The sequence below is a fragment of the Lithobates pipiens genome, unplaced genomic scaffold (assembly GCF_037356315.1).
Source record: "Lithobates pipiens isolate NorthernLeopardFrog02 unplaced genomic scaffold, aLitPip1_a1.2 Scaffold_8, whole genome shotgun sequence".
Taxonomy (NCBI): Eukaryota; Metazoa; Chordata; class Amphibia; order Anura; family Ranidae; genus Lithobates; species Lithobates pipiens.
In genome coordinates this window covers 460,920,394-460,947,998 of record NW_027507903.1, presented here as the reverse complement: position 1 = coordinate 460,947,998, position 27,605 = coordinate 460,920,394, and the positions used below count along the sequence as shown (strand labels likewise).

Sequence of the window (27,605 nt, the reverse complement as noted above, 5' to 3'; positions counted from 1 at the left end):
GGCTGAAGGTAAACCCCAAGGCCCCATTTACACCTGAGGAATTTTCTGCTTGAACCTTGTAGCTCTAAAACACTCAACAAGTCAAATCCCTGTTCACATCTGAGCTTTCCTGTCACCTGTAGTAAAACGCCTGAAGCTCAGAAAAGTACACAAGCTTCTTTTTGACAGATTGCAAGCGTTTTTGGCCCCATAGACTTCAATAGAAACGCCTGGCGTTTTATGAGCGTTTTCTGCTCAAATAGCAGTTCTCCACCCCTAATTTCCTTTCCCTATCCTCCCCCTAGTGCTTTCTATTGGCTAAACAAAAAAGCCTGAAGCTGTAAAAAAAAAAACGCCAGTAAATCGATACGCTCAGGTGTGAATGAAGCTCAAATGTAAGAAAATGTTTGCTAAAACACTGGGTGTCATCAACAATTGGCTATTTTTTTATGGTTTCACCCTTCTTCATCCTTCTTTACATCAGTCAATTCCTACATGCACTCCCCCCACATCATTATCCTGAACCGTCCCTTTCATGGTGACAACAGTGGACCATAGCTGAAGTTATATTCTCCGCCAAGGGTACATGTGACATTTCAGCCATTTCCTGCATGGAATTTCTCAGGAAGGGTGACCTGATGGTGACAACAGTAAACCATGCCTTTGTAATGTGTGTTTCAGCCAACGAAAGCCTTTGTAACTGGATGACAACAAAGAAACACATTTAAGAGACAAGGACAGACCTAGGTCAACCTAGAACAGGAAGTGCTTTAACAAGGACCTTTATGGCAGGATTGTCAGTATTTTTCTTTAATAAAAGTTGCAGATTTTAAAAAATTGAAAGCTAATTTTAAAATGGCACTAACATGTTAGTGCTTATATGAGATTTCAGTGATTGGGTTTATATCCACATTATGCTTTATTACTCTCCTGGTTTGCCATAGGGGAGAGGGCTATAAAAATTGGAAAGATTTTTGGCCACCAGATACCTCTTGTTCCATTTGAAATGGATTTATAGACCGTATATTCAGCCCTGGCATAGGTTGAGCGTTCCTCCAGTAACTGACTGTAAAAGATGAGATGTCTACTTTAAACAACAACGGTTTCTTAGCAGTAAATGTATTTTATTGGCATCGCTCCCCAGCAGAGTTCTTACAATGAGAAGGTGATCATTTCAGTGAAAAGACATTGTTACATATCACAGGTGAGGGAATGAGCTACACCGTGCCATTGCCTGCAAACCACATTGTCTCTAATGATGTGTGAAACCAAACACTTTCTGAAATCTCTCGGCGCCTATGACAGTTAGAAAACAGTCCCATCCTTTGTCCCCGGACGACAGTTGATTTAGGCAATTCCTCCAGTGAAATGAGAAGACTGTAAGCGGTGAAATGACTCAATAAGTTAAAACTATTATGCTGGTGGTGTTAAATGTGCTTTTTTTCAGCCCAGCTATACAGGGAGCCTATCATCTTTATTAGAAATTTTGTGTGTGTGCGGTGGACTCAAAGAGGAAATTAACTCTGAACGCTTTGCCCAAAAAAATCATGTGGAGGGAAAAAGACTAGTCATCAGTACTGGCTGGGATCTCCCTTCAGATGATATTTTCCCTTACTAAATTTACATGCCTTGTTCTGCTCTGTCTCTGGGTGGAGGCAGCCATCTTTGTAGAGGCAGGGCTTTGCTTCCTCATGCCAGAACCTCCAGCAAGGAGAATAGTGAGCAGCACAGTAATGCCATCACCAAATCTCACACCAAATCTTATGAGACTAGCAGTCAGGAGAGCCTAAACACACTCACATACGATTATTGTTTTCAGGGGGAACTTCAGAAAACAGGTACAAATCCTTGTTTAGGCACATCCTGTCCTGTCATTCTGCTCTCTCCCAGTTGTGCTCCTGCATTGTCCCTCTGTCAAATCCTTCCTTGATGGAGACTATGAAAAAATAAATTTGGCCGCACACTGGAGATGTCATCCAATAAAAGTCCTTAATTCTTACCTACAGTTGACACCTTTCACACAAAGAGTACCAAATCATAATATATTAGTTATGATTGGGCACTCTTGTGTGAAACGCATCAACTGTATGATATATCCCAGTGCTGTTTGTCCCACGTTTTAAGAATAAAGGACTTTTTTTTTGGATGACATCTGCAGTGTGCGGCCAAGTTTAGTTTCTTCATGGTCATATGCGGTGGCGAGCTTGGGTCAGCACCTGTGAGTTATCCCTGAATCATCTACACCTGAGTGTTTTTTTCCTTCCTATTGGACTCTGATGGAGACTACAAGTGGCCTGCTGACACCGGCATGGCCCGCAGTTGTTACTATCAGGAAGCCAGCTCTGAGTAATGATGTGCAGTTTGCAAAAAAAAAAGGAGTATTGTATATGAAAATAAACATAGCAGCTGTTTATGATACAGTTTTACTAAAACTGGAGAATGCAAAATTTAGTGCAGAAGTTTTGAAAAAAAAATGGATGCTGATTGGTTTCTATGCAGAGCTGCATCAGGGTTTGTACTCTCCAGTTTTAGCAAATCAACCCTATAGTGCTTTAGAAAGTAAATGTCATCCAGTTAGGGTTCACGTCTACCTAAACAAATCAGATTATAGAATAGTTTGCAGATTTTGCGTTTAGCATCAAAACTAGCCTGTAGGTGTAAGTCATCTTATGTTTCTTTCACCACATCAGCCAAATCTAGTATATTACAGTAACTGGCTATAATGCAATGGATCCCTAAGACTGAAAGGTTATGTCATGTGTAATATGCCAGAAGGAAAATAAGACAGTGGTGGTGACTCAGAGGGCGTTAAAACACGAAATCCTAATCTTTGTTATACAGAAATCTTTGTCCTGCATTTCCCGCTGACATGTTCTAGATTAGAGTGAGTGACATAACTATGTTCTCTTCCATGATTGGCTAACAGCAGTCATGGGACTTAGGGACGCCGCCATTCCTCTGAAGAGCTAAACATAACAGCAGCCCGCACCTGAGCTCTATGATTACACAGAGCAAGAATTCGGAGCGGGACTCCCCTGGCGGACAGATTGATGATATAGTAGACGCAACTCCCAGACATTTGGCAGGGTTTTCATTGTGTAGAATGGCTGATCTCCTGCCACCTCTATTCCTGCAATCATTTTATTGTGTGCTTCATGGAGGCTGTGCGGGCTTAGTACAGAGTCTTAGGGGACAGGCCTGTTCTTTATAACACTTAACGATCTATACATTAAGGGTGAAGCTTTGCTGTAATCTTTATGAAATACTTTGAACACAATGATATGGAATTTATCACACATAATGAGACAAGGCTTGTTACTACTGTTATACACACGACAACATTCCTTTGTTATGTAGGTAAAAAATCAGGCTGGGTCTCTCTAAAGAACTTTCAGTTTAAAGGTGCATTGTTACGGAAAAAACAAGGAATATACAATGCTCAGCATAAATGAGTACACCCCAAAAGATTTGTCAGAAAATCTTTACTTCCCTTTTAGAATCAACGTTTTCTATGGGACGCTATACTACAAAATACTCCCACAAATGCAGGTCGTTGATTGTAACCAAGATTTGTTAATTTGCACACACAAAAAAGTATTTTTCTAACAAATTCATTCAAGACCATGTTGCAAAAATGAATACACCCCAATGAAAGATGAAAGTCTTAGCGAGAAAGCTAAATTTTTGGCAACAAAATCCTAAATAACAAGAATTCAACTACAGGTGAGTCTAATTATTCATTAAACAGGTGTCCAGCAGACAGTTGGTTATAAAAGGGGGTTACTTAACAAAGAAAACCCCTTCCCATTTCATTCTGTCAGCAATGGCACCACATGGAAGAGAAATGTCACAAAGCCTGAAAAGGGAAATCATTTCATTACACAAGAAAGGTGAAGGCTACAATAAGATCAGCAAAGCTTTACATATCATTCAGAATACTGTAGCAAAATTGATACAAAAATTTAACAAAGATGGAATTGCTACCATCTCACAGAGACATCCAGGCCATACACGGAAGTTAACACCTCGACAGGAGTGTTTTCTGATGAGAAGGGTTGAAGAAAATCCCCATGCAAGTTCACTGCAGTTAGCTAAAGAAATAGAAAGCCAAATTGGGGTGAATGTTTCCCATGACACAATAGGGCGTACACTGCAGAGGAATGACATGCATGGGTGTCGTCCACGAAGAAAGCCTTGCACAAAAAAGCCCACCTAGAAATTGCCAGGGCCCATGCTGAAAAAGAAGAAGACTACTGGGACTCTGTACTCTGGTGTTATGAGACCAAGATAAATGTTTTTGGAACTGATTGCTTCAAAACTGTATGGTGTTGCAAAGTTGAGGAGTACAAACAAAAATGCATGGTACCTACAGTGAAACATGGTGGTGGCAGTGTCCTTCTGTGGGGCTGCATGAGTGCTCCTGGTGTGAGGGGGCTACATTTCATTGAGGGTATCATGAATTCACAGATGTAAGACTCTATTTTGATAGAGAAGCTGCTACCATCACTCCGTGCTCTTGGACGTTGTGCACTTTTCCAACAGGACAATGGTCCAAAAAACACACATCTAAGGCCACTGTTGCATTTCTGAAGAACAGGGTAAAAGTGATTCAGTAAACAAAGAATGTCTCCTGATCTGAACCCAAAATAAAAACCTATGGGGAATTCTGAAGAAACAAGTTGAGCATTACTCTCCATCCAGCATCCAGGCTCTAAAAGAGGTCATTCTTGAAGAATGGGAAAATATAGATGTTGCAATATGTCGCCAACTTGTTCATTCCATGCCTATAAGGCTTAGTATTGTCCTTAAAAATCATGGAGGTCATACAAATTACTAGATGTAGTAGTTTTTGTTGTGGGGTGTAGTCATTTTTGCATCAACTGATTTGAGTAAAACTGAAGATTTTGTAATCTAAGTTACATTATTAACCTTACTTGCATGTAATGAGCTAAACAAATATTCTATAAAACTCAGTTTTGTCAAAATTTTGGAAATTGTTCTTGTGTTCATCGAAATATTGATTAAAATCGTACTTTTCAAAGGGGGTGCACTCATTTACACTGAGCAATGTATTTGTGGGACTTTATAGGTACTTATAAATCTACAGCATTTTAAACATATTAACTTTTATTGAATCCCATTACATTACATATACATATTAAAGTATTATGACTTAAATGGGTACAGTAATATATTTCACAACAGCATTTTTTTAAATCCTCTTTACCCTTTTTTAAGGTTTACTCCACTATGGTAACTTCCATTTTATGCATGTATCACAGGGAGATATCTAGCAAGGTTTATTTAAACTCTATGCATTTCTCAGAACAGTGTTGGCTTCCTCAGGAGATTTAGGGCTTATGCACACAGGTGCGAAAAACACAGCGTTTTTATCCATTTAGCTTTTTTTTATGGTTCTGAATGGAGTTTTGTAGTTTTCTATGGACCCATGCGCACAGCTGCAACTTGTGCTGCATTTACAGTAGATCCATGGAAAAATAGAAAAAAATAAAAATTTGTACCAGATGTCTTGTGAAAGGATATCATTTTATGCTGCACACATATAAATATTGTGATAATGTTTACATGCCTACAATGTACAGCGCAAATGCATTCTAGTAAAGCAACGTGCTTCCTAGCAACAGAGGATTCTAGGGGGCTTCTGAAAGAAAGTCCACTAACACTGTAATGCTGTATGCATGTAAATGTTGCTCAAATATTGCATGCATACAGCATACCGAGTACTTTTTTATATTATTATACATGATTTATATAGTGCCTACAGTTTATGCAGCACTTTGCAACATGAGGGTAGACAATACTGTTACAATACAGGAGGAATTAGAGGCACTGCTCATTAGAGCTTACAATCTACTTTATGCATAATCTTGCTGCCAGCTTTTGTCGGAAAGATGCTGCGTATAAGTTCTTATATTTTCATACAGACATGTGCATGTACACATAAGAGAAAAATATTAGGTCTGCCTTTGTAACAACCTTTAGTGGATATTTAGCCATAACCCTTAAAGTAGGAAAATATTAACCACTTGCCTACTGGGCACTTTCACCCCCTTCCTTACCAGGCCAATTTTCAGCTTTCAGTGCTCTTTTGGTGGTATTTTCATTTTTTGCTAAACAAGTGAGAAAAGAGCAAGCATTTTGCAAAGAAAACTAATCCTTTTTCTTAGTTTCTGTTAAACATTTTTCAAATGAGTAATTTTTCTTCTGCACTGATGGGCACTAATGAGGTGGCACTGATGGGCACTGATGAGGTTGCACTGATGGGCACTAATGAGGTGGCCCTGATGGGCACTGACGAGGCTGCATTGATGTGGTGGCACTGATGAAGCGGCACTGATATGCGGCACTGCGCGGCCCCCCCTTCCCCAAGGCACCCCCCATGTTGAGGGCACGCGGCCTGGTACGGCTCAGGAGGAGGGGCGCTCGCTCGTCCCCCCTTTCCTAGCCGGCCGGGTAGCGTGCTTGGACAAGGGTCTGATGTGGACATGGGGGGACCCCCACGCCAATTTTTTTCGGCGTTGGGGTTCCCCTTTAAGTCCGTACCAGGTGGCGGGGCCAGCGACGTCTCCTTCGCGGGCCCTGCCTACCTGGAGACCCGCTCGAAATGAGCGGACTTTTCTCCGGGTGGGAAAAGTCCGCTCATTTCAAAAGTACGGCGGACTGCCACACATGGCCGGATTGTCCGCCGAAATGCGAGTCCGGCGGGAAGATTGGAGTGCAAAACTACTTTCTAAGTCCGCCGTACTTTCGGGTCAAAAAAGTATGCCGGAGGCTACACACGGGGGGGTTTGTCCGGCGGACTTCAGTTTGAAGGACTTTTCCACCCGCTTGTTTGATCGTGTGTACGCGGCATAAGGAATAACTCGTCTAGTAGACATCTCGGGTATGATAAAGTTTGAAACACGAAATCATAAATTATAATATAATAAATAAATAAAAATTCCCCATGAATAGATATCGCTCAAATCCGGAAGTGATTCTAATTTATTATCGCTGTTTTCTAGCTGGTCTATAACCGCTTTTGATGTAAAGGGACACTTTTTGGTTGCTATGGACAATCTCCAGTTTCCAGGCAGAAAGAAGAAAAGAAAGAACAAAAAGTATTTATAGTATAAAACTGCATGCAGGGCACTGGACAAACCACTAGGGACAAAAGGGATGTGAAACAATTTGATACAGTAATGTAATCTGTAAGATTACAGTGTACTGTATGTGTTGTGTGTTTTTTACTTTTTGAATTTGGTGCCGTTCTCCATCTCTGTGCGTCGCAGCGCTCGCAGGGAGCAGAGCTCGGCACTGTGATAGATCCGTCACAAACACAGCGGGCAGACATCACAGGATCCTGGGGACAAGGTAAGTAACTTTGCCTGGATCCTGCGATGCGATCCCAAGTGTGGTTCGGGGTTACCGCTTTTGGTACTGAAAATTCCCCCTGAGCAACCCTCAGGATTACCGCTAAGGAGGTTAATGGAAGGGCCATTTCAAAATATCTCTTCATACCTGGTTGATTCATTCAGGATAAGGATTGTTCAAGGTGAGTTCTGTACAGGACTTACGTTAACTGCAGTATCAGGAAATTACTGAAAAACATAGTTAGGCCTCATGTACACTGCTGCTGGTAAACAGACCTTTAGGAGCAGTTGGGCATTTTTCAGCTGCCCCTGAACCTTCCTCTATGTTATCTTATTAGTACATATTATTAGTACACAGGGTCATTTATAGTCATTTCTAGGCAGTTGAGTTCAGAAGCTTTTTTTGGAAATCCCCAAAAAAATAAAAAATCCCCCCAAAAAAATGGGTTCAGACGGATGTTTGAATTTGATACGCCAAATGCCTGTAACGCTGCTAAGAGTGGTAAATCATGTTTAGCAGCATTTAGTTTACAGACATTGTATTTCATTTTAACAAAAAAAAAAAAAAAACACTTCTAGATGCAAACGCTGCATGTAAACGCGGCTAAATGCCCGTTTTTACATGGTGGTTTCTAGCTGTCAAGTTAAATAGTTCAGGAGAGGTTCAACAATGTCCCGTGTACATGGAGCCTTAGGCCTTGTACACACGGTCGGACATTACGAAGGAAAATGTCAGATCGGACCGTGTTGTCAGATAATCCGACTGTGTGTGGGCTCCATCGGACTGTTTCCGTCGGAATATCCGACGGACAAAGTTTTAGAGCTGGGCTATAAAACTTTCCGACAACATGATCCGATCGGACTTTGTCCAATTGTGTGTAGAGAATTCCTATCGGACAAAGTGCCACGCATGCTCAGATCAAATTCCTAGACCAAAGCTTTTGGCTACTAGCCTGAACATAGTCCCGTCGTAACGAAATAACGTCATTACGTTATGTACGATCGGATTTTCCGACAACTTTGTCCGACCGTGTGTATGCAACACCAGTTTCGGACAAAATCCCTCAGACAAAATCTGACGGATTTTGTTGTTGGAATGTCTGACCGTGTGTACAAGGGCTAAGAGATACACTTTAAATAGAAAGCATCTGTAGAAAACCATTGGCTAAGCCCACACTAGCAGATCCATACCAGTCAGTTGTAAGCTAGCCTTGGAGAATCACATGTCTTTATTTTGACAGAAATGCATGTACTCAGGTAACAGAGCTCTGCTTAGGTCTTCTGAGCAGCTTAAAATAAAAAAATTAGGAAATTTTAACTGAAAGTATCCTTGATGACAGAGCTTAAATGACAAAAAGAGAAAGGAAAATACTTGAAAACTGTCTTTAAATGTGTTTTAAAATGCAATTAACAATATAAGTTGGTATATTTATTTTTACAGCTTGGTTTCTAAAAGAAGGTAAAGAGACAGGGCGACCTGGGTCCATAGGATGGGCAATATATCTGTTTCTCTGCGATACATGGGTCGTTTATATACACATGCAGTTGTGCTGTTGTTAGTAGCCATATCAGATCAGTACAGACACTTTGAATGATTATATTAACAATTTTATTTTTTGGTATATCAAATCCAAGTATTGCGAGTGTTCATATTCTCAAATGAATTTAATGCATTTTGACTGCCGACAGTTTTGTGAAGTTTGAATTAGAGGATTAGAGGTAATTTCAGTTTGATATTAACATCCAAGGTCACACAGGAGGACTACGAGTTGCAAATAAATGGATGAATATGTGAAGCCGAAGATGATTATTTGTCATGAGCTGTGACATGGAAAGGAGGGGTACATAGGATTGTTCTTGTCATGACAGAAATGCATAGTGATGCAAAAGTCACATGGAAAATAATGTAATAATAAAAAGCACAGAGAGGTGAACTTGCTCTTTCAACAGCAAGTGTGTCCCTGCAAAATTTGTTGTAATTTTAAAATTATCATAGAAAAATGCTGTAGCCTATTTTTGAAGGAACCTGTACTGAGAGAAATTCAAAAGCTATCAATGTAAAATAATATAAAATAGACAATGGAGCAGATGATAATACATAGTCATCTGGAAGCTGCTCCAAGGGCTGCCAAGTAATGGTTTCTAGGATGGTATTCATCTGAAATTTTTGAGTTCCATGTTTTATACCTAGAGCTCTTGGAGCTTGTTCAAACAGACACATATGAGCACCCGAAACCTGTGTTTTTGGCCTGTTCTGCCCATGTTTTGAACAAATGGTGCATTTAATGTTGCTGGTTGCTGAAATATTGAAGAGTGACAGCAGAAAAAGACCAAGTGGTACATTGAGTCTGCTCCATTTTTTTATTTTTTTATTTATTTTATTTTTTTAGTATGGATTTGTATTTGTCCCAAAGCATGTTTGAATCCATGTACTGTTGACTGACTCACTACCTCTGCTGGAAGTCTAGTCCAAGAATCAACTACGCTTTCAGTTAAATAATACTTTCTAAGATAAGTTTTGAAATTTCCTCCTGCTAGCTTGAGGTCAAGTTCCCATGTTCTTAATCTTGGTTTCGGATTGAAAATACTGTACTCCTGAACCTTATTCACCCTCAGACAGTACATATTAAGTTCCTGACATCTCTCCTGATATGTCCTCTAGACCTTTCACCATTTTTATTGCCTGTCATTGAACTTGTTCTATCTTATTAATATCTTTTTGTAAGTGAGGTCTCCAGAACTGGACACAGTATTTTAAATGTCTACTTAATGATCTAACTAAATCTAAAGATCTATATAGGGGAGTCAGGTCCTCTTCCCTCCTGCTGGTGACCCTTATAATGATGCATCCTAGAATTCTAATCACTTTTCCTGCTTAATGGTTACACTGCTCATTTTGAAGCTGTTTTGCTAGTGCTAGAGGGGGAGAAGGGGGTGCTTTTTGGTCATTAGGACCACTTGTCAAATGCCCTGTTTAAGTATAAGTCTGAACGAGTCCTTATCGAAGACCTAAGCTAGCCATACATGGATCGAAATTCAGCTGGTTCAGCATAAACGGGACTGCTAAAAAATGTCAGTTCTCGCAGTGCTGCAGCACTGATCTGTGTATTTTGATGGCAGAGAAGCAGGGGATTCTCCCCACTGTCAGAATACAATGATACAGCAAAGAGGATTCCCGCATCCACAATTCGTTTCAGTTTTTTCAATCAGCCACCTGGCTGAATGAAAAAAAAAAAAAAGAACCATGTAGGGGCAGCTTTAGAATGACATGAATAGCTGGAACCTGGAAAAAAATCAAATGAAAGTGCTAGGAAATTAAGGTTTTCCTTTTATTGTAAGAGTCAGTTAAACAGCATATCTGGATTATGTACAGGAAGTTTCTTTATGACAAAGAATCTCTGTTGCCCTGGCTTTTTCGACTAAAAGAACCACAATTGAAACATCACTCCAGAAATTTAAATATGTCCAGATATAAATGTATTCCAAAATTAAATAAAGGAGTTTCTATGAAGATCTGGAACAGCAGATAACAGGAATGGAGGGCCAGAATTCAAATTGGTTAATCAATCCTTTCGGTATCAAATGTGTGGTTAAATGCTTCGGCTTTTGTTTACGTAAGCAAGACTGGAGGAATCCTTTAGCAGCATATTCTCCAGAAAGGGATTTGTATCTCTTCTGTTACTCTTTTCTTAAGTGTGCTAATTTCTTCATTAGGTATTTTTAAATGGCAGTGTTAAAACAGCTATAAACCCAATCACCTAGATAGCAAGGATAACTTGCCACAAATTCATGGCAGTGTTGAATTGTAAGCCTTGTCAATTTGCTGCACATTTTCACTGGCACGTTATACACTTGCAGAGCACTTGAAGCACACGTTCTAGATAACACTTTTCCAATTTGTGGCAAATTTGCGTGGCAAGTCTCTAGCATGAGCAAAGTTGCAGTGGTGATTCTACAGCAAGAGCCCTGCAAGTCACAGTGACCCCTGTGGTGGGATGCTTATTGCACAACATAACTGAACCAGAACTTGCAGCAGACTTGCAGAATGTTTGCAAAAAAAAGTTATTTTCAATATTTTTAAATCTGTAGTTAAAATAATACTTGGTGATCTAGCAATAAAGGATCATATACAGGCACTTCTTATTATAGGGTTGCAATGCTCTGTCCATCTCCCAATTGTACCCTTGCGTTATCATTGTCACATAGACTAAAGATGGAGGCTACAAGTGGCCTATTCAACACACATTACATAACAGGCATGGTCTACTGTTGTAACCTTCAGGAAACCTACCCTGAGAAATACCATGCTGCCATCACTGGAGTACATGTGGACAGGAAGGAGATCAGAAGCACTGAGATGCATAACAGGTTGTTTAAGATGCACAATCCTTTAGCAAACTCAATGTCATTGATTTAGGGTTTCCATCTACTTTGGGCACAGAAGCGAACATGACGAAGAATGGAAATGATGACTAGAGTTTGAGTAGACCAGTCTTTTGATAATAACCCATTCTGTAAGTTTTTTATGTTTCCAACAGAGACTAGACATATTGAGTGAAGACATAAAATATTTATGACCGTATGTGTGAAGCAAAATAAGCCTTGAGTTATTGAAGCTCTGTATGTTTCAGCTTTGCTAATTTGTATCAATATTATTCCTGTAGAGATCATGTTTGGTTTTTGTGTGCTTCTCTCTTGCTTAGTGCTTCATTGACAGCTCATCCCGTAGGCCCGGCTATTAGTTAATAAAAGATGTTCAGTGAAATGAAACAGAGACTAATGCTCTCTCAGGAGATTCTGTTTAACCCAACCCTGGTTGTAACTGTATTCTCTTGACCAAATACCGTATCAAGCCATACCGAGTCAAGATTAAGGCCTTAACCACACTGGGGTTTAGCAGGAGAATAGCAACTGCAAAAATGCTCCTAAAACACACATGTTTAGGCACTTGAAGAGCTTGGGCATTTATTCAATTTATTGGGCAGAATATTATTTTTATACAGCCTAAAGTAAATACACTTATTAAAGTTGAATTCCTGCATACTATTACATTTATTTTGCTCAATAGTTCCCTTCCCTTCTCTCAATAAAACCATTTTTTTTTTCATTTCAATTGCTTATACATATTATTTGAAAAATCATATATATAAAAGTCTGTGATGTCATCAGTGCTACTTGAAAAAATGCTGAGATTCCTGGGCACTGGGAGGGAGGATGAGGTGAGTACCAATACCACATCATTTGCATTCGGATAATCTACTAGTGGAGTGGATGGGAAGAGTGGTTAAAAGAGAAGTGTGGCCAAAGCTCATCTCTAAAGCCAGTTTTCCTACCAGTATCTTTGGAGTGTGGGAGGAAACCAGAGTACCCATAGGACATCCATGTGAGCTTGAGGAGAACAGGCAAACTCAACGTAGATGTTGTCCTTGCCAGGATTCAAATTGAGGGTCCCAGTGCGGCCTGTCAACTGGAACTGAACAGCTGCCAATATCAGGAGCATGTATCATATTTGCATGTCCCGACTCTCTTTTGCCACTTTCTCATCACCACTGCCACATGGGAGTTACATTGTCCTAGCACCTATCTTAAAGCAAAACTAAACCCATCGCTTTAACGGTTTCAAAAACTGTCACATTTGCTTGTGCTCCTAACCAAACTGTCAAAACATTAAATGGCTGGATTCAAAAATGATCACATGTGCAGCACCATGGCAGTTGCAGACCAACCAGAAGCTAAGATTGCAGCTTCCTTGGCTGCAAAGGATAGGAGAATCTTGCTGCTGAGAGTATACACTGCGCTGCATTTGCACCATAGGCAGTGTAGCAGTGTACAGTCCAATAAAAAATAAAAAAAAGCAATAGCAGACAGGCAAAAGAGTTTTTCTTGGCAGAGGAGACATATAAAAATCACTTTTGCCAACAAAAACTCTACTTACTGCCAGTTTTTTAGGGGAGACTTCAGGTCTCCCTGCTTTAGGCCTCTTTTACAGGGGCGGCTGCCACTGCTAAAAGCATGTTTTGTTATTTTAAAATTCCAAGGCTCCAGGCACAGCGATCACTTGCATCACCTTTATGTGCGTTTACATGTTGCTGCGCTTAGCTGCGGTGCAACATTTTTGCCATTTCTGATGTGCTTCCTGTTGTTTTTTTTTTCCTCGTTGCCACTGCTACCGCAGGTGAAACAGTACACTGCGATTACCCGCGGTTATGTGCAGATAGCTGCCCTAAATTAGTCCTATACGCAGTCAAATTTATTATTTCTAACCGCACAAAACCCCATGTAATGAAACTGTTACTAAACGCAATGTGTTAATGTGGCCATAGGAAAGCATTGTGTGAGTTAGATGCAGTAGATAACTTCATCTATCCGCAGCTATAAGCTGAATTCTGCTTCAGATTTTCTGCTGATTTTTTCCTTCAGATTCACCAAAACCATGTAGTGCAGGGCCTGCCTGATTGCATACAAATTGAAACTCCTAAGGTTTGACCTCATATTATATGGTTATAGTAAATCTGAAGGAAAAAATCTGCAGAAAATCTGATAATGTGTATGGGGCTTTAAGTTTATGAACAGGGCTCTACTGAGAAACACGGTTAGGAAAACAATAGACTCTGTATGTTGCTAATCCTTTCATTTTATTGCAGCATTTTGTAAAGCAAGGATGTTGACTGCACTGTTTAACAGTAACCATAAGGGAAAACCTAAAACCAGGTGGCTTGTCAGTATCAAATACTGATTTAGGAGATCAATGAGAATATAGTTAACTCATCTATACTGCTGTGCTGCTCGTATCACCCTGACAGTATATAAATGACCCCCATCTTCCATGATGGCCTCATGTTCTAAAACTTTGAATTCATTTCTCGGTAACCTCTGAGATTCTTATTTTATTTTGTTGTATAATTTAGAGAAAGATATGTGGACAGGCTCTGTTTTTACAACACGTTTAAAAATTCAGCATTGCGCCAGATGCCACATTATTGCAAACATTAAAGAATCATGGCATAGAGAGAGAGAGCGAGAGAGAGAGAGGTGCATCAAAGATCAACGTCATTGCTGAAAATCAAAAGGCTGCACATGAAAATCAAGGCCGAGCATCAGTGAGTTTGGCAACATGTTATAGCTATGTATTACCACTACAAAGGGCATGAATCCTGTTTTGTACATGTAAATCTACAGACCACCATTGATAGAAAAAATAAAAAAAGGAGACATTTCCTTAAGAGAGTGCAGATAGAGGGCGATGCAAAATATATTTCTGTTTTGGGTGTAGAGGGCTAAGGTGGGATTTACGTTACTGCTGGGGAGTGCGGGCTATTCTAGGGCCCGTTCACGCCAGTGTTTGGGACTTTGTCCATTTTATTTGGCATATTGGGTTGAGTACTTTCATTTTCAGTAAGACCTCAAACTATGTCCATAGGCCAAAAAACATATTCAACTTTTTTTTTTTTTAAGTGTATCACAAGGAAAAGCTTGTGTACTTTTTTGCACTGAGGGTTAGTGGTGTATGTTCAAGCTGTGAAATCACGCTGGGGGAACATTTGAAAATGACAGGGCATGCAGAGACTTCACATTTGTTGTACTAATCATTACCTTACATGATAACCCTGGTCAACATGTGCAAAAATGCAAATAGGGTCTGACTCATTGCGGGGGGGGGGGACTAAAAACGGAGTACTTAGAATTTGGTGCAGCTGTGCATGGTAGCCAATCATCTTCTAACTTTAGCTTGTTTAATTAAGCTTTGACAACAAGACCTGGAAGCTGATTGGTTTCCATGCGGACCTGCACACCAGTTTTAGTATCCCATTGTGTGTCTATTATGCAAGCTTGTTTATTTTTACCAGATACGGTCCTGGATTTGGATATTGGATTGCTGTTTAATACATCATGTGACCCTTGTTCTGGCTTTTGTTTTATTTGCACAACTACATTGTCCATTCTTCAATTAGATATTTCAGCAATACTTATGATGCTTTGTTACATCTGCCAACCTCAATCAGTCTTTAAGGTTATCCATTTTCATTTGGTGAATCACAAATAAAATCAAGATATTCCCATGACTCCTCTACAGTCTCACAAAGTTCAATAATCGACTGTTATATTTATGAGGAATTTACCTTGCTGTCCTCACTCACTTGCATATTTTGGCATAAGCAACATTGCACCTAGACCTACCAATACGCTCAAGCTAAAATGGTCAATGTGCTTCGATTAGGTCTCATTTTTGTACATATGCTGGTAAGAAATTCCAGAATTAGGCAAACATTTTCATTTCATTTCTGCAGGTTTTTTTTTTTTTTATATATACCTTGTCCAGAAATCAGAGAAATTGTCTTTTTAGTCATTGTGACATTATTACAGGGTGGGCTGTGTTCTTTGGGCCCCTGGAGGAAGGAACCCAAAGGGTACCCTGTGTCACTACCTTCAGATATTGAGCACCCACTGGACTATAGCTTCCTGTTAGTTCTTTGGAATTGTAGAAAGTTCTGTGGGCAGTAAGTAGGAGGGTTGTCAGCATAACTAATACTAATAACTCCATTCCTTAGTGTGTGCAATGAGAGTTGTCACCCTGTGAGAGGATGGACCATTCATTGGCAGAATTGCCAGATTTTTTGCAGCATTAAAGAAACATACAGTTTGCTTTGTATTTTTAACATACTTAAGTTCAAGTCTTAGCAAAACCTTTAGTTCACTTTAAATGTCCCCACCCAGTGGCACTTATACCTGTGAATGGAGCAGTGAGGAATCAAACTCCAAATGCCCTAGGCGAGCTTCATAATGATGTAGTATCATGGGTGCTCAACCTGTGGTCCTCCAGCTGTTGCAAAACGACAAGTCCCACCATGTATCTGCCTTTGGGAGTCGTGCTTGTAGCTGTCAGCCTTGCAATGCTTCATGGAACTTGTAGTTCTGCAACAGCTGGAGGGCCACAGGTTGAGCACCCATTTATGTAGTTGGAGCTTACACAGGATTCACTCTTTTCCTGCCACCATGGGCTAGTTCCTCATGAATGGCCTCTCAATTACCAATCATGGGAGTCTCATGCTCCCTATACCTGAAGCTTTGGGTATTTCTCTTCATTCCAGGTGGCAGAATGGAGTAGGGAAGGTAAGTATATGCAGGGGGGGGGGACTGGGTTTTAAAGAGAACCTGTTGCTCTGCTGTGCATAGATAAGCCGGAGGGTTCACTTTAAGGGAAGTTTAATCATTCTGTTCTAGGCACTGCTCACAACAGCCATCCGATAAATACAGCATAAGGAGAGATTGAAACCCTAGTATGAGGGTATTTTAAGCTAGATATTACGCTGGCGACTCGAGTGACTTTGCTATAAGCCGTTAATATTTCTTGTGTGACAGAATTGTTTCGAACTTGCATTACTATTTATTGGCTAAATGCAAAAGAGTTGCTTCATGAAGGAAAATGAATATCGGCTTTCAGATTCATAGCTAAGGCAATCCTTCTAGTTTCTCTTCTTAAATAATAGAATACTTACCTTTTGTTCTGTGACCTCTTTTCTTTTTTAATAAAAGATTTTTTTTTTTTATCTTTCCTTGCAGAGCACAGCGCGCTCCCACATCCGAGTAGGCTCGAACATTGATTAATTTGTAACATCTGGATATCCAATTATAGAGGCAGGTGAGTTTTAAGGGAAAACGGGTCAGGGAAAGGGCCTTGTTAGGAGGAGTCTTTCCAGAAAGATAATTTAATAAAGCCTTACACGTATTGTTTCTTCTAAAGAAAAAAAAGCTATTAATTATGAGACGGGAAATATAGGTGAGTATTAAATTAATGACTCCTATAACTCTACTAGACTTTTTATGTAAGAATAATATTACTGGTAAGACAGAAGGGGCAAAATAGTGTATGGGATTCTAAATGAAAGATTACTGGTTAAAAAAAAAAAAAAAAGATACATTATGAGCCTGTAAGGCTTGCAAGCAATACAAAAAAAAATCTTGAAGATGCATAGTAAATCATTTAGGAATACATTCAGTTCACCAAAACCTCTCACACAACCATCTGTTGAAGCTTATATTTAGAGGAAAGGATTGAAGCAGCCAACTCCTGTCTTAATTGACCTTCCATTAACCCATACAGGCCGACTACTTTTTATCATATACTCATCAGTACAGCATGAATTTTTGAGAACTTATGCCACATTATATGTCTTGTCTTTTGAAGTCCTGATGAATGGGGAATGCTGAAGCTCCCAAAACGCATTGAATTTTTACCTTAGGATTTTGATAACGAAATAAATACTCTTGAACTCCTCTTTGGTGTAACACTCTTGGTTTGATTCTAGAAATGATAACTGACACCGGTCCCAAACATTCCTTACTCTATCCGGTTTTAAAAATAATGTTTTGGTGGGGGTTCTACTTTAAACCTGCCACACATCACTGCTATCACAACTATGGCCTCATTGACTAATAGTGACATGCGGTAAGTAGGGGCATGCACCAGATTTAGGAAGGAAGGGTGCCCTGCATTTGAAGCTCCTGGGGTACTTGAGCATCCAGGTTTAATACATTTAATGTAGAACTTAAAGAGGAAGTAAACCCTAGTGGGTTTTACTTCCTCTTTGTTTCCCTGCAAAGGTAAAGCATAATGGGCTACTATGCATCCCATAGTAACCCATTATGTGTCACCTGAAACCGAAGCCCGCATTGTCTCGGTTGTCCCCACTAGCAGGGAGTGTCCTTCTTTGCCCCTCTTCCTTCTGGGGCCGTGAACTCTGGCTCTGTGACTGGCCGGAGTCATGTGACATCACTCCCGCCCATGCGCGTGGGATCCGCCAGTCACGGCATGACCCCTATTAGAAACGGCAAGATATGCCCTGTAGTCATCGGCGCTTAACTTTTTAGTAAATACCTCATAAACCGTGGAGATTTAGGAGATATTTCAAGTACCTGCAGGTAAGCCCTAATATAGGTTTACCTGTAGTTAAAAGTGGTGGTATAGGGTGTACAACTACTTTAAATAAATGCATAACTAAAGGAAATTCTTTTTTTTTTTTTTTTACTTTTGCATAGAGTGGAGAGGGATTAGAGCACCTGCCAGTTTTTATTACTGTCTGTGCCTTTGTTAAGGAGATGCACTCTGTTTTTTTGTCCTGTTTACCATTATCATTGAAAGTCAAAGTAAAGAAAAACCCAAACGTTGGGTTGTCCCAAAAAAGTAATAGAGGGGAAACGTTCCAATGGGGACACTAGTTCTGGTGACTTGGGGTTACCAAGGAATTCCATTCATTTGCAGGGATTTCTTCTCACTTTATATTTGGCTGCGGGAAAGAAAGTGAAAGGAAATCTCCGCAATGGGACACAGAAGGCGAAAGCAAAATCTGACAGGGGTTATAACCCTCCCTTGCTCTATCCACATATCCAAAATGAAAAAAAAAAGAAAGTTTTGCCTATAGTTCTATTTTAACTTTATCTGAGCACCGGAAGCTGAAAATGCTATTTAATTTATTTTTTTTAAATTTAAAGCAAAGTTACCTATCCATCCATGTCCAAACAATCCCCTAGCACATGGGTGCTCAACCTGTGGCCCTCAAGCTGTTGCAGAACTACAAGTCCCATGAGGCATTGCAAGGCTGACATTATCTGTTATCAGGAGGCTGATACCAGGTCACATTCAGGAACTTGCATTTAAAAAATACATTTAATGATGAATTTGTGAATATAAAGCTGCAATAATATGTGTCTTTTATATCTGGCAGAAATTCGATTTTACATTTTTTTTTTCTTCAAAGCATTTTGCCACGACAGCCATTTAGTTCTGCAGACTTGATCCCTATGGGCAGCTTTAGTGACATCATTTTGAGTATTCAATAAGCTATTGGTATTATTCTGAGCAATATTTTTACTTTCCGCTGATATGTTTGTGGTCTTTTTGAAAAGTTTATTCAAACTGCATTTGAAAGCATAAGATTGAAAATGCACAGGAGTGTAACTGTGTTTTACCTGTCCTCTAGTTCAATTTTTGATTCATAGATTGTATCAGGACCTTGCAAATCATATTTTACCTTGTGCAGACTGCAGAAATCTCTTATGTTGTTCGTGATAATATAATAAGCGTTCCAGGACATGCAATTCATTTCTCAGAAGAATTTGTATAACCTCATTTTACTTCAGTGCAGGAATTTCAATATTTTTTTTTTTTTACCAAGTCTAAAGTCTTCTTCAATAATTAAACTTTTTATTAATAGCACGGTTTAACTTGATATTTATCGGAAGTCATGCCTCACATTTGGTGTATTGGACAGTTAACAGATGTCGCCTTCAGCAAATTAAACTCTTTTCTAAAACATGAGACGATCTAATTTAGTTAGTTGAAAACATAATTCCTTTGCCTGTTTTGTTTGGAAGAAAAAAAAGCAGTTCACTTGAGATCATCTTAAAGGGTACCTCAGCCCATAAGTAATATTTTATTTAAAGATGGAGCCTGGTGGGCTGAGTCAGCTCCTGGCATCTTATATTCCTTGGATACTTCAACAGTACTTTCTCCCTGCCATAGTTCTGAATCTTTTCTTGTCCACCTGGGTGTTTTCCCATCCACCTTTGTATGTGCCATCTCTTTGTATTACATTCTCTATATAATATAATATATATATATATATATATATATATATATATATATATATATATTTATTTAAATATAGAGAGGGAGAGAGATAGATATATCTATCTACCGTATATACTCGAGTATAAGCCGAGATTTTCAGCCTCTTTTTTGAGGCTGAAAGTGCCCCCCTCGGCTTATACTCGAGTCATCGCTGTCTGCCCGCTCGATCAGCGTGTCGAGCAGACAGACAGCGGCCATTCTATAATTTAAAAGCCGCGCCTCCGGCTCCGCCTTCGCCTGTGATAGGCGGAACACTGAATTTCCCAGCAGCCTGTGTTCCGCCTATCACGGGCATCGTCTCATCCTCGTACTACGGACGAGGATGAGACGATGCCCGTGATAGGCGGAACACAGGCTGCTGGGAAATTGAGTGTTCCGCCTATCACGGACATCCGATAGGCGGAACAGCAGTCAGTGGGAAATTGAGTGTTCCGCCTATCACCGACGGAGGCGCGGCTTTTGAATCCTAGAATGGCCGCCGACGAAGAGCTGAAGGACGGAGGCTCGGCTCGGGACGGGACGGGCCGGGCCGGGCCGGGACGGGACGCAGGCTGGACGGGACGCAGGCTGGACGGGACGCAGGCTGGACGGGACGCAGGCTGGACGGACACAGGCAGGCTGGACACAGGTAGGCTGCACGGACACACACACACACACACACACACACACACACACACACACACGGATGCATGGACACACACACACACACACACACACACACACGGATGCATGGACACACACACACACACACACACACACACACACGGATGCATGGACACACACACACACACACACGGATGCATGGACACACACACAGGGATGGATGGACCCACAGGGATGGACGGACACACAGGGATGGACAGGCATGTCTCACCCTCGGCTTATACACGAGTCAATAATTTTTTCCAGTTTTTTGGGGGTAAATTGGGGGCCTCGGCTTATATTCGGGTCGGCCTATACTCGAGTATATACGGTATATAGATATAGATATATATATATATATTTGTGTCAATACAAAATGAATGGGCTCAAATTGACTCAAAGAATCGCATTTGCTTGAACAGGAATGCAGTGCAATTCCTGTCTGAATCGCATGCAATTTCCCCCACTCCTCCTGTGTGTGTGTGTGTGACTCACCTGTCTCACAATCCAGTGGTGTACCCACCTGCACTGTGTTTTCCTCGTGTCCTCCATCTCTAATATGGGCACTCGGCTGTGACAGCTTGCAGCTTCACAGCCAGGTGCCCACTGCACATGTGCTCTTTGACTGGTCCTGAAGTCTTCTAGGACCTGTCATGTGTCCCAGAAGACTTCAGGAGGGGGAGCTTAGGGGACCAGAACAGAAGTGGGAGCAAGTACCTGTACCCCCCCTCCCCAAAAGCTCTGTTTCACAAACAGGAGTCGGGGAGGAGGCCTTGAAGCAGAAGTTCCACTTTTGGGTGGAACTCCACTTTAATTATTGACTCCCTGAGAGAAAGGAAACGCTGTCATGTGGTTTCATTCTCCAGCATCTGTCAAAAATGGAAATATCAGATTTGAGGGGACTGACCCATTAAGGCATTACAAGGATTTTAGTAAAGTGTATTGTCAATCTTTACCATGTTCTGCTCGGCAGATGTCAATAAAAGCCAATAAAGGCCCATTCACAACATGGCACTGTGGTTACTAACATGTTACCACAACACATGGTAATGCACATTATGTGCTTTGGTGTGATGTAATGCCATTCATTCTACATAGCACTCCAACACAAGTTTGGCTTCCCTTATACTTTTTTTGTTACATAATATTTTTATTAGAAGGTACAATACCAAAGCAGGACCCTTTTAAGGTACTCCCATAGGTGTTAGTGTCTTCAAGACAATCAATGGGCCATCACCGGCCTAGTAAGACCAACCATAAATGTAGGGTCCAAGCCACAGCATGTACAAGTTACAAACCAAAATAACTAAACAAAAGAAAAAGCAGGAGCAGAAACAGACACCACATCAGTAACATAAAATGAATGCCATATTTAAGGGCGAGAAGCACACCTACACTGAGAAGCAAGAGCAAGCTACAAAGAATTACATATATGACAAATGAAATGGTAATAACAGAGGTTTAGATGCGCAGACAGCTTTCCACCAAATCGCTGACACTTATTTATATGTATATTTTGTTGTCACCATGTATTAGGCTCAGTTCACACTGATGCGACATAGGATCCATCTTGTGAGACCTCAAGTCGGATTACATATGAAATTCAATGTTTCCCTATGAGAGCTGTCTTAACTGATGCTACACAAGTCTGTCTGACTTTAGAAAAGGTTCCTGCACTACTTTGATCCGACTTTGATACAACTTCAATGCCACATTGTAAAAATTCACATCAAAGTCATGTCAAAGTTGGATTCCAAAGTTGCACAGAAAGTCACATAACTTTGAAGTCGGACTAGTGAGAACCGAGCCTTAGCAAAAATACAGGGCCTGGATTGTGGCATGTGGCAGTTTATTCCAACTTCAGTGTGGCTTCCTTATATCAAATGTAAACTCCTTAATATTCAAATCCTATCTAATACTGCTATATTTGTTTGCCCAAAAACTATGTTAGGGTCCTTTCACACGGACAGTCCGCTCTGTGAACTCCATGTTTGCTCAGCAGCGGATTGCTCCGCTGATCCTCGATGAGCAGGAGGATGACAGGTCCGCCTCCGCTTACTGTGCAGAACGGAGATGGACAGAGTCCTGCTCTCCCCAATGAAATTGGGTGAAAACAGACCGCCTGTCCATTTTACCCGATCTTATCTGGTCTGATCCTCCAGATGGATGGAAAATAGGATCACTATACATATGGGTTTGGTGGACAGGATCAGATGGGATAGCAGTGGGTGTCAGCGGACATGTCCCTGCTGACTTCCGCCGATTCATAGGGGTGAATGGAGAGTCCGATCAGGTCTGCCTGAAAAACGGACAGACGGACCTGATTGGACCACCCGTGTAAAAGGACCCTTAAGAAGGTTAAGTATGTTGGTACACTAAACAACCTCTGTGGGGAGGGAGACATAGATAATTGCTACCTCCCACCAGACTATACAGTATATTCCTTTTTTGAGTACGGCAGCTTATGTCTGCTATTACCTGTATTATAAAGGTAATATTAGATACAAGATGTGTTTTTGACAAATCGCTATCTATTTCTGTCCAGATCTCTTTTTTCTCTCGGTTTCTTTTATGCTCTATTTTTCCCTATCTCTTTTCCCATCTCATTCTCGCCCCCCTCCCCCATTGTTTCTCTCTCTATGTCTCCTTGCTCTATTGCTTTCTCTTGCTCTTTAGTATTTTTGTCATTCTGCATTTTTAAAGTTTTTGGATGATCGTTTTCGTTCTCTGGATGAGAGAGTTTGTCTTTTTTTTTTTTTTTTTACCTGACTCTGATAGTGAAATCTGAGTCTGAATCCAAGAAATATAGCTATTTTTCTGGCAATCCTCAACCAACCTACACCACAGATTAAAATGACTAATGACCGAACCTCCACGCTGAAGTCACATGGTCTTTAGAATCGCTGGAACGACCGGCTCGCCAGCAGCTAAATTTACAAACAGCTTTAAGTGCTGAGCTGTTAAAACGCGCTATTGTGAATTTATATGAGGCGTAAATGAGGGACGCTCCATCACCGCCACATGAAAGAATATGATTACCCCGGCTTTTATAGGCATATGTATCAACATTTTCACTTTGTAAAAGAACTAAATAGCCCAATAGAGATTTATGATATGAATATGACGGGATTTGCTGCAGTGATATTGTTTTGTAGTTGGTCTCATTTGAAATTGTTTGTAAATTTATTTTTAAGGTGTCATTTGTCTTCATGAAGTAATAATATCGGATCTCATGTGAGGAAGTGTCTCAAAAATCTGACTGTGTTGTCATTATAGACCAACCATTTTTTTGGATATTTTTTTTTTTAACCTACAGTAAAGCGTTACCTCACCTTCTTTTGGAAAAACTCTTGGAATAACAGCGGAATAAATCATTGAATATGCTTACCCTTCATAGATTGGTATTGTGCTGATCCATGTCAAACTTCCTGCTGCCTGAACAGCAGCTTTAAAAAGAGTGCTTGTCACTACACTGACTGTGTAGTTTTTTGTTTAAATTCAGGCAGGAGAAAACACAACCCCTTCTAGGTGATATATATATATATATATATATATATATATATATATATATATATATATATATATATATATATATATATATATATATATATACATATATGGCATAGATTTTAGTAGCCATGCACATACTACTACTTTTCTGAATTATTTAATGTCCTTTGTAGACTGATTCCTGACCAGGTGGGCCATAGGTGGCAACTCAAAGCACCTTGCCAAGCGAGGTGCGTTGCAGTGCACCACAATGCATGGTAATTTATTAGCATGTGTTGTGGTGCACTGAATTACAAAAAAAAAAAAAGATATATGCCTTGTTTGGTGCTTTTTTGGTGCAGTAGGTAGCTAATTTATATGAATGGGCTGCCTTAACACAGCGGACATTACATGTGTAAAAATGTGCATTAGCATGCATGCATTAATGCAGCACATAGATGTGAACCTGGTCTTCGGAAGCATTGCACCATACAGCGAGGAAAATAATTATTTGATCCCCTGCAGATTTTTTTACGTTTGCCCACTTACATTAAGAGTCTATAATTTTGTATTTTAAATGATAGAGACAGAATACCAACCAGAAAAAAAACACACAAAACAAATGCTACAAATTGAGTTGCAGTTCAGCGAGTAAAATAATCATTTGATCACCAAGTAAAACATGACTTAGGACTTAGTGGAGAAACTCATGTTGGCAAGCACAGAGGTAAGACATTTCTTGTATTTGGTTACCAGGTTTGCACACAACTCAGGAGGGATTTTTGTCTACTCTTCTTTACAGATTTTCTCTAAATCCTTAAGGTTTCTTGGCAACTCGACGTTTCAGCTCCCCCTATACATTTTCCATAGGATTAAGGTCTGAAAACTGACTAGGCCACTCCATGACCTTAAAGAGGAAGTAAACCCTGGTGAGTTTACTTCCTCTTTCATTCCCTCCAAGGTAAAGCATAATGGACTACTATGCATCGCATGGTAGTCCATTATGTGTCACTTACCTGACACAGGAGCCAGCGAAGTCACCGCTGTCCCCTGTAGTCCGGTGCATCCATCTTCTCGGTGGGTCTCGCCACTCCGCCGCTGTCATTCGGCGAAGCTGCGATGACGTCACTCCCGCGCATGCGCACGGGAGCCACCGCTCGCGGCATATCGCCGTTGACCGCGGCGCACTCGGTGCGCCTGCGCACCGCTGTCTACGGCGCATACGCCGTAGACAGCGGTGCCTGTCTTTCGGCAAATATCTCCTAAACTGTGTAGGTTTAGGAGATATTTCTTAGACCTACAGGTAAGCCTTAATCTAGGTTAACCTGTAGGTCAAAGTGTGTTGTAAGGGTTTACAACCACTTTAACCAGTTGCCGACCGCCGCACGCCGATGTACGTCGGTAGAATGGCACGGGCAGGCATAAGGACATACATGTACGTCCCTTGCCTCCCGCGGGTCGGGGGCCCGATCGGGCCCCCGCCCGGTGCCTGCGGCGGTCGGTTTTCGTCCGGGAGCGATCCGGGACGAGGGGGCGGCCATTCATTCATGGCCACCCCCTCGCGATCGCTCCCGACGAATAGAAATCCCCGGTGACATCACTTCCTCTCCTGTAATGTAAACACAGGAGAGGAAGTGATGTATTCTCTCCTCCGTGTCGGTATTTTTCGTTCCGACACGGAGGAGAGCGGATCAGTGAGTTGCACCAACACTCTACACACACAGTAGAACATGCCAGGCACACTCACACCCCCCCTTTACCCCCCGATCACCCCCCCAATTACCCCTGCCCCCCAGTCACAGTGACACCAATGTCATTTTTTTTTTTTTTTTTTTTGCATTGGTGTCATTTGTGACTGTAATAACTGTTAGGGCAGTTAGAGTTAGCCCCCTTTAGTTCTAATGTACCCCCCTAACCCCCCCAATAAAGGTTTAACCCCGTGATCACCCCCCGTCGCCAGTGTCACTAAGGCTGGGTTCACATTGCAGCGGTTTATGAGAACGAATGTGATTCGCACCGCACTGCAGTGCAAATCACATCCGATCTCTGTGCGATTCGAGTTCAGCTATTCGCCGCACCCGCCGCACCCGCCACACCCGCCGCACCCGCCGCAAATTCGCACGGGACCCTTTTTTTGGCCCGCAGCAGAATCGGATCGCATGGGTGTTCACACCATGCGATCCGAGTTTGCAGATCGCACTGCGATATGCGAACTGATCTGGGGGTGTCAGTAACATTTCACTGACACTCCCAGCAGTTCGCATAGGGCAGTGTGAACTGCCGCCGGGAGGCATGCGATGCGGGAACCCGCCGCGGATTCGCGGCGTTTCCGCATCGCTCCAGTGTGAACCCAGCCTAATAAGCGATCATTTTTCTGATCGCCGTATTAGTGTCACAGGTGACGCTAGTTAGGCAGGTAGGTATTTAGGTTCGCCGCAGCTTTTTATAGCGCCAGGGACCCCCATATACTACCGCATAAAGCCCCCTGATTGCCCCCTAGTTAACCCTTTCACCAGTGATCACCATATAACTGTTACAGGTGACGCTGGTTGGTTAGTTATTTTTTTATAGTTTCAGGGCACCCGCCATTTATTACCTAATAAAGGTTTAACCCCCTGATCACCCGGCGGGTGTCATTTGTGACTAATAACTGTTAGGGCAGTTAGGGTTAGCCCCCTTTAGTTCTAAGGTACCCCCCTAACCCCCCCAATAAAGGTTTAACCCCGTGATCACCCCCCGTCGCCAGTGTCACTAAGGCTGGGTTCACATTGCAGCGGTTTATGAGAACGGATGTGATTCGCACCGCACTGCAGTGCAAATCACATCTGATCTCTGTGCGATTCGAGTTCAGCCATTCGCCGCACCCGCCGCACCCGCCACACCCGCCGCAAATTCGCACGGGACCCTTTTTTTGGCCCGCAGCAGAATCGGATCGCATGGGTGTTCACACCATGCGATCCGAGTTTGCAGATCGCACTGCGATATGCGAACTGATCTGGGGGTGTCAGTAACATTTCACTGACACTCCCAGCAGTTCGCATAGGGCAGTGTGAACTGCCGCCGGGAGGCATGCGATGCGGGAACCCGCCGCGCATTCGTGGCGTTCCCGCATCGCTCCAGTGTGAACCCAGCCTAATAAGCGATCGTTTTTCTGATCGCTGTATTAGTGTCACAGGTGACGCTAGTTAGGCAGGTAGGTATTTAGGTTCGCTGCAGCTTTTTATAGCGCCAGGGACCCCCATATACTACCGCATAAAGCCCCCTAATTGCCCCCTAGTTAACCCTTTCACCAGTGATCACCATATAACTGTTACAGGTGACGCTGGTTGGTTAGTTATTTTTTTATAGTTTCAGGGCACCCGCCATTTATTACCTAGTCTCACTAGTGTACCCCTAAATTTAGGGGTGTCTACTTTCCAAAATGGGGTCATTTGGGGGGGGGTTTGTGCCATCTTGGCATTTTATGGCCTTCAAAACTGTAACGCCCTTAGAAA

General features: G+C 41.5%; 1 protein-coding gene across 6 annotated transcripts in view; it reads left to right on the top strand.

Annotated features, from left to right (window-relative positions):
* The window catches only part of TSPAN9 (tetraspanin 9), a 575,797-nt gene that overhangs the window by 255,405 nt on the left and 292,787 nt on the right, over nucleotides 1-27,605 (top strand). For 5 of the 6 annotated variants that reach the window (XM_077468491.1, XM_077468488.1, XM_077468493.1 and 2 more), the window contains one exon: nucleotides 16,914-16,992. The exons of the other annotated variant lie outside the window; for it this stretch is intronic. The gene's annotated coding sequence lies outside the window, so the exon portion shown is untranslated. The remainder of the gene's footprint in view (nucleotides 1-16,913; nucleotides 16,993-27,605) is intronic. 6 annotated transcript variants of the gene reach the window in all.